Source organism: Anomalospiza imberbis, chromosome 3, assembly GCF_031753505.1.
Source record: "Anomalospiza imberbis isolate Cuckoo-Finch-1a 21T00152 chromosome 3, ASM3175350v1, whole genome shotgun sequence".
Lineage (NCBI taxonomy): Eukaryota > Metazoa > Chordata > Aves > Passeriformes > Viduidae > Anomalospiza > Anomalospiza imberbis.
In genome coordinates this window covers 99792478-99807241 of record NC_089683.1, presented here as the reverse complement: position 1 = coordinate 99807241, position 14764 = coordinate 99792478, and positions in this window count along the sequence as shown.

The window sequence follows — 14764 nt, the reverse complement described above, 5'->3', positions numbered from 1 at the left end:
GTGGCATAAGTACCTTTCTTTGCACACAGAACAATGTTTCTCCTGGGTTGCATTTAAACCTGAGGCATTTGTCCTCCTCAAGCTTTGCCCTGTAGCTGAAACTGATGACACAGCAAGCTGTGCTCTGCTGTCCTGCTTAGTTCAGCTTGTGTTCACTCTCCCAGATATTTCATTTCTAGTGTTCAGTGTGCACCCTCTTCCGTTGCCCTTCATCAAGCCCACATTCACCTGAACCTCCGCACATGAACTGCTGGCATCTGACTTTGTCTATGTTTGGGTGCAGACAGGAAAAATTCTCTCTCTGTGGGAGTGCAAAGATAATTCACCAGCAGTGCATGTGGAGAACAGCCACACCTAAGATACAGGTCTCCTTGGTGCAGGTTGAAGTTGTGCTCTGGTATAACCACATTCTTTATCATTGCAAGCAACAGGAGAAGCTGAATTTTTTTTCAGGTGAGCTGTCTCCTTCCAATTTTAATCCCAGTAGGAAGTTCCCAGCCTATGAGGATGTGGAGCTTTCACCCTTGTGATGCTGATCTGCTTTAAGATGCCTTGAAACACAATCAAAACTAAAACAAAATCTTCCAAGTCTAGTCACCTGAAACAAACCAGGGGATATGAGGAGCAACAGCCTGTAATACACATGCTCTGAGCTCTCAAAAAGCAATCCTGAGCACCACACATCTCTATACAAATAAGAGGAAATTCTATCTCTAAATCCTTACTTGAGGAGAAAAGCTCTGGGTGTTTCATGGTCCAAGTGATGCTTTCCTGCTTATGTTTGAACAGCAAAATCTGTGTCTGGACCTGAAAGGAGCACAGCAGAGTTTAGTTATGCACCTGCCTGGTGTCCCCACAGTCAGCAGCCTCTGTGTCAGTCTCTGCAGCAGGAGGGCAGCATGTGGGACATCCCTTGAGGCATGGTGGCCCATCCTGGGCTTTCCCAGAGGCCAGCAGTGTGAGCAGCACAGTGTCATTGGCTTTGAGCCACTTGGCTTAAAAATGTGTCCCTTTCTACAGCCACAGTGATCATCCAGCTGCAGAAAGGGCTGTGCAAGCCTGGCTGGAGAGCAGCTCTGCTGAACAAAGCTCAAACCCATCCTTACACAAGTGAAGGTTTATGAGTGCTGGTTTTAGGAGTGGGGGGGAAGAGGCTTCATGCCCATCACCTAGGGAGGAACTGAGTGCAGAGGAACCTGCTTCACCCAGGAAATGCCTGATGATGAGCAGGGATGGAGAGAACAGGCGCTGCTGCAAATCAAGGGAGGGCACTGTGGGTGGGGTTGTTAGGTGGATAGTGGAGAGCTGCTCTGCCAAAGGTCCTTGTGGCTCCATGGTTTCATGCCTGAAGGACTGGAAATGCAGCCAGGACAAACCCTGGACCTCTGCAGCTCCCAGCTTTTGCTCAGTGGAAGTTCACCTGCAGGAACAGATGAGTGAGGCTCGACTGTATCATGCTGTGCTGCTGGCCCCAGCATGAGCCAAAAGCCTGGGGTAGCAGGCTGGGGCAGTTTGGGTGCCAGGACTGGAGACAAACCAGCTGAGGAAGAGAATCCTTTGTTCTCTGGTCTCACCTTCCCTATAATGGCTAAAAGGGGAAGGACTGGGGTCAAAGCAAGAGAAGTAATTTTTTTTGTTGTTATTTCAAATCAGACCTTTTCCTGTCAATGAAGAGCTTTTTCTCCCACACCAAGTTACCAACTCTGTGAAAGTTGTCTTGTGCTTTATCCACGTTAAAACAAAAACCCCCAGCCCCATGCTTGGGGTCAGTGACCTCTACCTTTCCCACCGAAGAGAGCAAAGACAGGACAAGAAGAGATGGAAGATAGCAGTGGCTTTGGACAAGGGAACAGAGCCTGGAGGGGTGAACCTCCACCCACCACAACAGGCAACTGAGGCATAACAAAGTCAAACCCACTGTTCTGAGAGCCCTGAGGGGTGGGAAGACTGCACAAGCCACAAAGGAAGCATGCACTGAGCACTTGGTTGCTGCCAGAGCTGTAACCACACAGGGTTACCGTAGCAGCGACCATCAGCTTCATCTGATAAAAATAAGCAAGGAAGTCAAGTGTATGAGAGGGAGAGGATGTCAGAAGCCAAGCATGAAAATGTCACAGCAGCTCTGCTTTCATTTTCAGTGCTTCCTTCTCTATTCTGCCCTCAGCCAGTTCAGGAGCCCAGAGTGTGTCCCGCCTTTGTCCCAAACATCCCCTGGCCCAGGGATGCTCGTGGCCACACGCTGTGTGCACAGTGCCCTGCCGTGGATGCTGGGAGCCTCATGCACACAGCCTGCATCTCTGCTGCAAGCTGCAGGGATGGAGCAGCAGCCAGAGCCTCATCCAGCTGCAGCCAGGCAGCTCCCCACCTCCTCCAGGGTCGCACGGGCTGGTGCCTTTGGCTCTGGACTGCAAGGGTGAGGATCAGCCCAAGGGGAAACACGGGAATATAATCCCAGTGTGGTCACTGGCGTGTAGCAGCCTGCTCCTGCTGTCCTCCGTGCTGAGAACAGCTCAGCTGGGTGAGGAGGTGGCTCAGGTTTGTGGCTTTCTCCAGCTGTGCTGGGGCAGGGAAGAAGGGTGGCTGTATGGCAGGGGTTTGAGCTCTTCCCCACAGGTTCTCTGCATTCAGAGGTATAAGCCAGGCAGGTTACAATCAGTTCAACAAATATTTGTCAAGCACGAGCCTTCCTGAGCGATGTTTGACAACTCTTTTCCACTGCAGTTGCTGCCAGCCCTGCCAAGCCTGCCCTGGATGCTGCCTGCGGGGCTGAGGACTGACCCCTGCTGCCACCGGAGCTGCAGCCACACTTCCCCTGCTTAAAACCTGTTTTGTGGCCGGGTGACAACCACGGTGGGTCCCCTGCCATGGAGGTGAACTGGCTGAAGGTGGATGGTGGGGCAAGCAGCAGAGTTGGTGCTGCTTTCCATGTTCCCTCGGGTGGGAAAACCCTCTGTGTGTGTGTGTGCAGTGGGATTTGCCTCTCAGTGCCCTGCCCTCCCCTGCTCCAGTGCCCACAGCTTGCTTTGCCCTCTGCTCAGCCTCCTGAGTAATTGGCACATTCTGACATGGATTGGGTGGGTTTCATCCAGTAACGTTCCAGCTGCTGGGATTTGGGATACCTTCACAAGAGGGGAACGCAGAGGCAGCTTTAGAGCAGGGTCCCATTCATGAACTTGCTCTGACAGTAGGACCGGGAGAACTTTGCAGGGGCTCTTCAGTCCCTGCCAGGCTCAGCAGATCGTGCTGGGGCTATTATCCCCTGCACTCAAGGACAAAGGGATTTTGTAGCGGGCGGTCTCATGACCTGTCTCTATCCGTGGGGCTCTCAGCTGACCCAAAATGGGATTTGCCCAAATCTGCAGCAGTCGCATGTGGATTCCTGGCTGGATCTGCTTTGGGTGCCTCTGCGTGGGAGAGGGAAGAGCCTGTGGGCATTCATATGGGGCAGGGGAAAGTCGTGCTGCATGCTCCTGTGCGCCCCACTGGTGCTCCCAGATGGACTCCCGAGCTGTGCTGGCCCATTCCAGGGCCCTTCTGAGCTGCCTGTTTGCTGCAGCATGTTTCACAGACTGCGCCCTGTCCACGTGCTCCTTTCCATACAGAATCCTTCCTACTTTTTCTCAGTAGCAGCCCAAGCAATTTCTCCAGGACTTCCTATCTCTGCCTTACTTATCTGAGCAACTAAACCTCTGTAACTATTCCTGACCTCTGTAAAATGGGATTGGCCACAGAATGCAAGAAGTATAATATTTAACTTGAGTATTTTGTTCTTTGTAGGGACTTTTCATCAGTGACTTTCCATACCTGTCTCTTCCAACAAACCTTAGATATTTGTCTACAGGAAAGGTTCCTGGTGTGATGCAGCAGCAGTTACTTTTGAAGAAACCTGATCAGAAGAAATCTCCAGAGACACTGCTGTAAGAAGAAATGGTTTATTTAGCTGAGTTTTACCCAGAGAGCCAGCAAAAGCTCCAGACCCTGGAAGAAAGGACCCCAAAAGCTTCAGACCCTGTGATGCCACCTCCCACCCTGGCACTGGGCTAGTCATGCTAAGCTGCCTCCATGGTAATTAAAATCTGGGTGTTTAGTCTGAGGTAGTTGTTAGGTCTTCTGCTGTACTCCATGGAAGGAAGTAAACATCTCCAGAAGGTGAATCATTTTAACAGCCTATCTGGAAAGAATGTCCTCAGGCCATCAAGAGGATGAAGAAAACCATGTAGCTGATTAGAGGGGTGGAGCAGCTCTCCTGAGAGGAAAGGCTGAGAGAATTGGGACTGTTCAGCATGGAAAACAGAAGGCTTTGGGGTAACCTAATTGCAGCCTTCCAGTACCTGAAGGGAGCCTACTACAAGAAAGGTGGAGAGAAACTGTTTAGAAGGGCCTGTAGTGACAGGACAGGGGGAATGGCTTCAAACTCAAAGAGAGGGTAGGTTTAGATTAAATTTTAGGAGGAATTCTTTACTGTGAGGCTGGTGAGGCACTGGCACAGGTTGCCCACAGAAGTTGTGGATTACCCATTCCTGGAAGTGTTCAAGGCCAGATCAGATGGGGCCCTGAGCAACCTGCTTTGGTGGTAGATATCCTTGTCCATGGCAGGGGGATGGAACTAGATGATCTTTAAGGTCCCCTCCAAGCCCAAACCATTTGATGTTTTTGCATGCCCAGCTTTCAAGCAGCTGAATCCAGATGAGCTGAACCTCACCCTTAGTTTGTTTTGTACTTTCACCTTATTGGGTTTGCCCCTTCACATGTCAATGCCCCCACTTCTGTAATGCAAAAAGATTAATGCATCCATGGCCACGCACCCAGTGGACTGACGTCGCTGGAAAATTCACATTTCTTAAAAAATAACCCCGAACCAGCAGGACATCAGTCACATGAAGTGACATGACTGGTGAAAAAAAACCCAATGGCGAATGGGAAGAATGAGGAACACACAGGCAAGACTGCAATGAAGCCCATGGAGGTAGAAGGAGAGGTGTCAGGGACAAACTACATGCAGCTGGTTCGCAAACTCTTCTGAGGTTCATCTCACCTGCGCTGAGGAAAACAGACCAAGGAGGTTAAATAGACTCCCTGTCTTTTGTCTGCAGCCCAGCTGTAGGGCCCGATCCTGTTTGCTCCCTTGCTCCCACAGCAAAAACCTCTGGGTGTACATGGATCTTGCACAGTACCCCATCTTTCTGTATGTGTCAGAGATTCACTGTAACAAACGGCAGACAAGCACAATCTACTCACCAGGAATCACCTCAGTGTCTCAGGAAAAGTTGTTATTTCCACGCTAATTTTTCATATTAAAATGTTGTGGACTTCAGTATTTCTCCTGAGAATTTTTCTGTTCCCACACATGTCAGTCCAAGTACTATCAGTAGTGGCTCACCTGGGCAGGTTGGCTGGACAAAAGTCTCCTCACCGATTTCAGAGGGATGCTGGTCTTTCAACCTCCTCTGCTGAGTTCTCACAACCAGTCTGTCCCACCAGGAAAGAAAACACAGGGACCAGCAGCATGCTAGAGGGAGCAGCAGCTTCCCCTGCCCCTCACAAAGCACGGGCTCTGTAGCACCCTTGGAAACATTTCATGGAAGGGCAGAGCACCCACCAGCAGTGGAGAGCAGCAGCCTGATATTCGTGCAAGTGCAGCAGTGTGTGACAATGCATGGGTAGTAAAGCCAGCTGTGAGCAGCACAGATGAAAGGCACCATAAAAAACACAGCAGGAGAAGCACAACGATGAGAGTGCAGCATTTTCACTTTCCATCTGTCGATGCCTGCCTAGTGGTAACTAGAAGGAGACATGAGAAAATGATGCCTCTGAAGTTTTATTCCATGTCTTATCCACTCTTTCCCGTGTTACATAAAGGCCCAGTCTAGAGCTACTTCAATGATCAGATGCTTAACACAAAGATGCATGGACGGGCTTCAGGTTTAGCACCTATTTTCTTCACTTGGCTGCCCTGGTCCTCTGGACAAAAGCAAGTCTGGGGAAATGAGTGCCAAAGCTTTGCCTGTGACCAAAACGCAGTGCAGGACTGGCAGGAGGTCGAGTAACCGACAGGAGCTGATAACAAGTTGCCTTTGCTAATTAATGTTTTTAAAGTCCAAAGTCATTGGAAAAAATGAGTAAAGTTAGATTTCACACACTAACGACGAGAAGAAAGTGCACTGGAATGTCTGAGTCACCGCTCTGAGCACTCTAATTACACAGAGATACAGTTTTCATACGCTGTGTTACATATTACAAATGTGTGCAGAGGCTTGGAGCAGCCTGGTGTCTGTCATGGAGTGGTGTTTACCAGAAGATTTGAGGCTGGGTGAGATGAGCTAGCGGGCTGCAGTTAGAGGGGTGAATTTTTTGTAGGTGATTTTATTTGTTTTACACAAAATTGGAGCCAAGTCTGAAACCAGCAAACTGAAATAGGAGGTAACGATTTTCTTGCAAAAGTGGGAGCTGGGTTTTTACCTGAACCCTCACTCACATGCAATGTGCCCTTCACCCTGTGTCTGAAACCTGCCATGGTGCTGGGTCTCTGGGGAGTGACTCTAACACATATAACAGGTTTGCTCTGTGTGTGTGTGCCAGCCCCTTGCTGGCAGCCTAAGGGGTGTTTGGAAACCAACTCTGGTCCAGACTTCACAGTCCAAATTGAGATGATTGCACAGGGAAGGGCAACGCTGGTCCCTGCTGGTGGTGAGCCCTGGGTGAGGGGCAGAGGACCTGGGGAGGTTTGGCCGGTGTCCTGGTGCGTCTGGGTGCAGCAAGGCCAGAGGAACATCTGCCTCTGCTAGAGGATGCTGCTCTGGTAGCTCCTGGACCAAATCTGCCAGCCCTGGGTAGGAGCCTCAGGCACCCAAGGCACCTCAGAAGGCAGAGGGTACCTATGCACAGGCTCAGACGTTCCTCCCCAGGTAATCCCAGGGCAGCCAGCACGTGGGCCCTGTCAGGAGACAAGTTTCCTGTGTCCCACATGGACCATGAGCTGCAGAGCCAGCACCAGTCTGCCCTGCAAGATGCAAAGATGTCCTTTCACTGAGCGACCTTCTGGGATGCTGGTCCCAAGGCTGTGCACAGAGGTCAATTCCAGAGGCAGTACCAGCCCCCAAAACTGAATACACTGATAGTACTTTTCCTGGATTACCTTCACACTCATGTGACTAAGCTTCCCAACAAAGCAGGCAAGCAATTAAAGATCTGAGGCCTCATTAAAAACACTAACCACACCACAGGGCTTGTGACAGGTAGCTGGTGTCTCCAGCACGATTGCCTGATAAGAGTAAGGCTTTGGAAAAATCCAGCATGGAAAGGGTGATGACCTCAGTTGCATAATTCCTTTAATAACTCATTTCATCATAAACCATATGATATAAACAGGCAGGAACTGGGGCAGGAGGAGGATGAGGAGCATGTGGAGGATGGAAGGCTCCTCATAGCCCCCGCAGGCTGTGGAGACTGGAGGTCGTTCACTGCTGGTGACTAATGTTGTTATCTATATTTTTCACCCTTTTGAAGTGGTAATGTTTCATCTGTGGTTTGGCCTCTTTATTATTTTGTTCAAAACAAGTCTTGTTTGCCTTTTCCTTCTTATCCCCCATGGTTCCCCTCCCCTGGGATGGGAGGTATAGGTGGGGAAGCTCACCATATCCCTGAGGGTGAGGATGTGCAGCCCCCCCATGGCAGACTGGAGATGAGGGGGGAAAAAAGGCAATTTATGAGTGTTGGACTCCAGGTTTGTATCCTCTCCAGAAGAGATGGCATCCTCTTCAGCAAGGACCCCAACCCATCCAGCTTCACTGCCATCAACATTCAGCCAAGAAGCAAATCAGAGAGAGGACACCACTGCACTGCAATGAGTTTTTTTTGGTTTTTTTTTAATTATCCCTTAAAATAACTCCTGTTGGCTTTATGCTAGCCCAAATTCCCAGGAAACACCGTGGTGGGGACCCTATGCCTCCCCACTCCCGGTCCCAGTGGCAGCTGATGACCAGAGCCAGCTGATTGCTGCAGGTACGGGCAATTGTGTGGTGGCCAAGGCTCTCTGAACGTGTTAGGCAAGCTGGTGTCCCAGGCTGCTTGGTTTAGTCCCCCTGGACCTGGCTTTCCACTGCACCAGGGTGTTTTCAGCACATTTATTATATTTTCCATCCTATGCTGGGGATGGTGCCTGCTAATCAGTGTCACCATTACCCCAAGAGGGACAGATGCCCTGTGGCACGATGCACCAGCAGGAGGGCTGGAGGTGCCTTGTCTGCTTTCCAGCAAAGTCCTGAGGGAGAAAAAGGGGCTGGGCAGCTTTGCTGGGCAGCAGTGGCACGTACTGGGATGTGCCCCTATGTGTTGGAGCACCTCAGCCTCTAGTGTTTGCCCAGGAGATGTTCAGCTGCCTGTGAGACCAGGTGGCAGCTCTGGGAGGGTGTGTGAGCACGTCTGTGGGGTCACTGGGTCTTCCTCCTGCTCCCCAGGGTGTGCCAGACTAAGGCAGGTCTGGTTTCTTTTGGGGAAAATTCTAACAGGCTCAAATGGCGTAAGAAATGACCTGAAACAGAGCTGAGACACAGTAAAGCATGAAAAATACAGTAGGAGCTTTCTGGTATGGCAGCCTGGGGTGTTTTATGGTGGCAGGTCAGTGTCACGATATGGGCAAGGGGAAGGGGGGCCTTCTCCCAGCTCTTGTCTACTTTTTCCCTTTTGGAAAGGCATTATTTTTATATTTGACATCCAAACACTTTTTTCTCTCAGCTGCTAAATGAAGCTCTGAGTGTTCTACTCCTCTTTTTGAAAGGGTCATGGAGGGGGCTGAAATATGAGCCTGGATGCAAAGGTGAAAATTCAGCCACAGCATCACAGACTACACCGAAGGAGCCACAGCTCTTCCCACTTCTGGAGGGATAATCACTCCCCTGAGGTGGCTGCTGTTTTGGGGAACCAGTTTTCAAGTCATGGACTAGAGTAGTAAGGACCAGCTATTGGAGGAAGCTGAGGGTGCAGAAAGGGAGGAATATTTAACTTAAACAAGAATTTTAAGCTTGGGGCCAGAGTGGCTATGCTTGTGAGAATGGAATGGAGGGGGGATCTAATTTTTAAATTAGTACCACCTCACCTCTGCCTTGTGCCAGCCTCCCCCACCCTCTCCCAATAACAGGCTCTTTACCACGATTCAAAAGGAAAAAAAAAAAAAAAAGAATAAAAAGAGAACAGGGAAATTCTTGAGATTCTTTCCAATGGAAAAAATGTCTCCACTTATCACTCAGTGTCAACAGCGGCAGACACCTGTGCTTAAACACCCAACAACAGGGGCAAGCCAAAAGGTAACCTAAAGCCTCTGCTTCTACCTTCCCACAGGCACACAAGCAGGACAATGGATTTGGACACTTCTCCATCAAGCCGGTGGGGCTATGGCCAGTGACTGCAGAGCTGTGAGAAAAGCTCTGAGGTGGCAAAGCTGGCAGCATCCAGCGGCCAGGAAATGCCTGCAGCCTGGCTGCTGGAGCCAGGCGTTATCACGCGGTCCCTAATTAGACTGTCACCTACTTATCCCTGCCTCCTGCCCATCCTCCCTCCAGCTCTTGCTCCATCACCCTGGCACACTGCTCTGCAAGTGACAGGGTTATTGGCTCTCGTGGTGCCACAGCAGGGCACACCTGAGCCACGTGCTGCCCATCTTCACCTGCTGGGAATGCCGGGCCCTTCAGGTACTGCTGCTTTTGGGGATTTCTTGGTCAACCCATCAAAGCTTCTGCTCTTCCCACAGCCTCGTCCATCAGTCTCTCTAATAACCAGCATCCAGAATTTCCCCCATTCCCTTCCTGCCTTTCTTCAAGTACTTGTTCAGGGAAAATATCACAGTTTTGGGGAAGAGGACCTCCAAACATTACAGCAGCCTTGTGGTTTTTTGAGTCCTACGCAATGCCAAGCTGTTGGTCAGAAGCCACTACAACCTGACAGTCTGGTCAGGAGAACACCTGCTTCCCATCCCTCAGTCCTCACCCATTTCCTGCGTGATGTTGAGCAAGCTGCTGATTTTCTACATTAATTTCTTAATTAATGCTAACACTTCAGCTTGATTCCTACCTGTGAAGAACAGAAATAATGATAATAAAAATAATAATGAAAATATTACTACTAATAGTGAAGGCCATTCATAGAATGTGCAGAAACACCCTGCATGTGAAGGCAGAGAGATGGTCAGTTATTAGTGAAGGTATAATCATAGAATTATTTGGGTCAGAAAAGACCTTTAAAGGTCATCTGCAATGAACCTACACCACCAGGCATCACTGCACATGTCTCCATCATGTTTCTTTCCTTATTTCTGTTGCTGCTGCATTCCTCCTGATTTGGTCAGTGATGATGCTACTGAGATGTTTTCTAAATAGAGACCATTATCTCACACAGTCAATAGGATTCAATTTATCCTGCTAGGAAGATACATCTTGGTTAAGGTCCATGCATCCACCAGAATGGAAATTTGGCTGACAGCTGCCTCCAAGACCTGCTACATCCTGGCTGATGCTTTTTAGCTGAAGTGCTTGGATTTGGTGTGTGATTGCTCTCAGCACCTCTTACAGCAATGCAGATGTGTCAGGGGGATGCCTAAACCTGACCTTTCCTAGTGCAGGTTTAACTGTTTAATCCCATTTATTTTTCTTTTGCTAATAGAGATCAAAACAGTGAGAGTTTATTAGCATTGCTCTATCAATTGGAAATGTGACTTTTTCTCCTGTTATCCAGCATTTTCCCCCAAATCCAACCACCAAGCAGCATCCGCTAAGCACTGCATAATTCAGCATCATTTGGTGCCTGTAATTCTACAATTACTCTTCAAGGCTCATTTGCTTCAAGGTCTTCAGGCTGTAAAGTTATGGGAGTGTGGTTAGTTGATTTTCAGCAATGTCTGCTCTCTGGCAGGGGCTGGAGAAGGAAAGAACCGAAAAGAAATGCATGCAAATTCAATGACATAGCAGGAACTTTAGAGGAATTTCAACACAGCAATGCCCACAGGCAAAGGAATTGTAATTGTGCAGGGGAAATACAGCCTTGCCAGCTCCTACGATTTTATCAGGAGTCTGGTAATTTCCAGAGTGTCCTTAAAAGCCCAGCTGCTGGAGTCGTCTCATTGTTAGGGAGTCTCAGTTTCCTTTTTATACAAAAAACAGCATTTCCAGTCCATTTTTTTTTTTCCCCCCCCGGAGAAAACCTTTAGAAAGTAAAGTACGCTGAAGGTTCAGACCTGGAAGGAAAAGAGAACTCAGGTCATATCAAAACTAAGCAGAAAATTAATGCAAAGATCCACAATCAAAGCCATGCTTATTCAGAGGGGTTTTTTTTGGTTTTGGAAAAACTCAATGCCAAAACAAAACCTGACACCATTTTTATCTGAACGTCTGATTTGCAATCACTTGTGCTTGGCTGCCCCAGCCTTCTGTCCTTGCTTGGAAAAGACTTTGGTGGCTCCAGGGTGGGGCAGGAGGAGATGTCAAGCCCCTACCCTTGCTCTTTTTTCTTTCTCTTCTCCTCATTTTCACCTGTCACCTGCAGTTCTCCAACTCTTGGGGCCCTAGAAGTGTTTGCAGGGCAGCTGGGCCCTTAATGGGATGAGTCCTGAGGAATGCAGGCTCCAGGACCAGTTAAAGTCTCCATGTGGACATGGTGGAGAGGGAAGGGAAGGAGAAAGCTGAGCAGAGGACAAGGGGAGGGGAGGAGATTTCCTTGACCAGAGGACATCCCCTTCCTTTCCAGAGAGGGCTGTTATACAGATCTGAGGTGGGATGGATTCCCAACAGAAAGCACAAAGACTCCTTGCTTTTTTAAACAATGCACCTTTCCCTCAGAAAATGGCTTTTCGTTGGGGACCATGAGCTTTTACAGCAGCTTTCAGTAGCACCCTGCTTCCTCAGAGCGGTCACTAGAGCAAGGCTGGAAATAAATACAGTCAGAGATGGCAAAACTTAATGTTTTTAGAAGCTTCACTTTGTACTGGATCAACACCCAGAGGTTTCAGCACTTATTTTGAGCGTGTTTGGACTTAACTGGGCCTCCTGGCTCCTGGAGGCAAAGAATGAGCTCTGTCACATCGTGTGTTCTGGTTTCAGCAGGCCCCTGGCAATGCAAAGACAGTGCCAACTGGCAATTCCAGCCCTCTGGAACAGCCCTCTGTCTACCCAAGACACTTCCCCAGCTGGTGACTCCTGTCCCAGGGAGGTGTTGGCTCTCACAGAGGAGGTGCATGTACGGTGCGCTCTCCATAGCTTTGCTGTTGGTCCAACATCCAAATCCTGAAATTCCAGAACAAGTTTTGGGATTTTTGCGTGAGTTCTGTGGGACATTTCTGGAGGTGCAGCCACTGTGCTGTGATGAACTGTTCTATGTGAAAAGCAGGTGGAGCAGTCTGAGCCCTTTCCTGCAGTGCCTTTGTGCCAGCAGTGAGGGCTGCGTGGGAAGGACTCCTGCACACTCAGTGCAGCACTGAGCTCTGATCCCATTTTCCCTTCATATTCCCATGAAGTCCCTCTCTCTGTCTCACTGCCTGTGGGATTCTGCCAAAGGTTTGAGTTCATAATGCTGCCAGAATGTCTTGCTGAAACCTAAGAGTGAAAATATTTCTGTTTCTGAAAGGTCCCACATTGCTGCTGACAAGGAGTGAACTCTTTCTTTTCATAGACAAAACCCTAAATGTCTGTTCTGGCTCTAGCAGACATTAACTTCAGCCTAAGGAAAACAGCAACAAATCAGGAAAGCCAAGTTTCCTGCAGAAAGCCCAGGGTTTGGCTGGCCGGTAACAGAGTGCTAATTCCAGGAATAAAACAGCTGCTATCCTTGCACACAAGCAGTTGTCTTGGAATTTAAAGAGGAAATAAAATGGGGAAGGGAAACAACAACAAAAAATTCTTCAAACATCATGTATAAAACCATGCCAAAAGTATAGAGCAGCAGAAATTCTCATCCAATGAATTGCTTGATAGGTCAGCAAATGCTGCTGGTGAAATTCTGGTCCTCTGAAGTTGATTGTCAAAATTGGAGGCTGGCTCTTTCTACAGACCAGGCTGTGCACATGTACCTCATTTTGCCTAAAATCTGTTTTGCCTAAAATCAGATTGCAAAATTTGCCTTTTGAAATCTATTTTTATGCTGTTCATGGGAAATGCTGAGTCCCAATCTATGGAAAAACAGAGACTAAGATGCAGCCTGCATCAAGTCAATGTGGTCCTACAAGTACAGGCTTCAGGGAGGCTTCAAAATCTAGGAAAAAGTAATGACCAAACAATTGCCACTGCTGATTGAGTTGAAACAGGGAGTTTCACCAAGGTGGGAACTTGCACAATCCCCATCACTTTATCATCCTGGTACTTCGTCCTCTTTATTTATTCTTGTGCAGCACCAAGGAGGTGCACAGGTGAAGCAAATTATTAGAGAGATTTACTGAAGTCTCTTAACCTGGCTGTCTCACCTATAAAAGGCCTTTGTCTTCAGCTGTGGCTTACAACTAATGCAGGAACTTTTTCTGGTGTGCCTCTCTTTTGTCTCTGCCCCTTCCTCCCATCAAGAGCAAAATGCCTTACCCCGTGTTCTTAGTGTCTACTAAGAGGTGCTGTGCAGCACTGAAGAGCAACATCCTGAGCTAAGCCCCAAAATAGCTTTTTATTCATGCTGTGCTGCTTCTTACTGAGGGCTCCTGTGTGCACAGGAGCTATTTCTAGTTTCCATTTGCCACACCTGCTTCACTCTCCTTTCTTGTACTCCCCTTTACTCCCCAAATTCCTTCTGTGAGACTCTCATTTTCTTCTCTCTCCTGATTGTGCTTTGCTGCCCATCACCCCTGCTGCGTGTGGCCTGGGTAGGGCGGGCTGATGGGATTTGCTGCCTCTTCCTGGGGCCCTGCTGTTGTCCCCTCTCTTTGTAGGAGGCTCCTGTCCCTGCCCATGCAGAAGGCACTGGGCCTCTCTGTGGCATGACATTGATCAGTGTGCATCAGAAAACAGGATGGCTTTGGACCAGCTGAGAAGCTGACATCACTCAAAAGCCTTTAAAGCTCCTGTCATTGGGTCTACAAAGACTTTGGAGGGTGTTTATAGATGCAATATTATAGATTGCCAGAGGGAAAAAAATATTCCCCTGTCCTTTTTGCCTTTTCCACTATCAGAAGACATGTGGGGAGGGAAAAGCTGTGCTCCCAGCATCTGACTGCCCTCTCTGTGCTGCTCCGGGGCAGGAGATGGGAAATCAGTGACATCACTGTGCTGTTTGCTTTGCCTCCTTGCAAAGTGCCACTGCTGCCAGGGAGCCACGGCTGGGGCAGCCTGCTGAGGTGCTTTGCTCTCTCTTCCTCTCTCCCCTGCAGCCTCTTGCCTTCATGGGAACAATGGGCTGATGTGACTGAAGCCTTATAAATACTAAGTGGCCAGAGAGGCTGTCACACTGAGCAGGAAGCACAGAGAGCCCCAGAATAGAAATTCAGTCCTTGCTCTGCTCCTGGGCACCCCAGGGCATGCTGCCTGCCACACCCCTCCTGCTGTGGTCCAGCTGCTCTGCCCCACAGTTCCCCAGGCCCGGTGCTTTGGCTGGCTCATGTCACCAGGAGGTTGTCCCCTGCCTGGAACTGGCAGACAGGTGGATTTTGGGATGTGCCTTGCCCTGGCACGGCTGGGCCTGGCAAGTGATGTTTCCTACAAGGATGGACATACGTCAGGAGAGTGGCAGGAGCCTTGGGAAGGCGAACAAGAAGGTGACCCTGGTTTTGAGGGCAGATCACAGGGGAGGCTGTGCTGTGCTT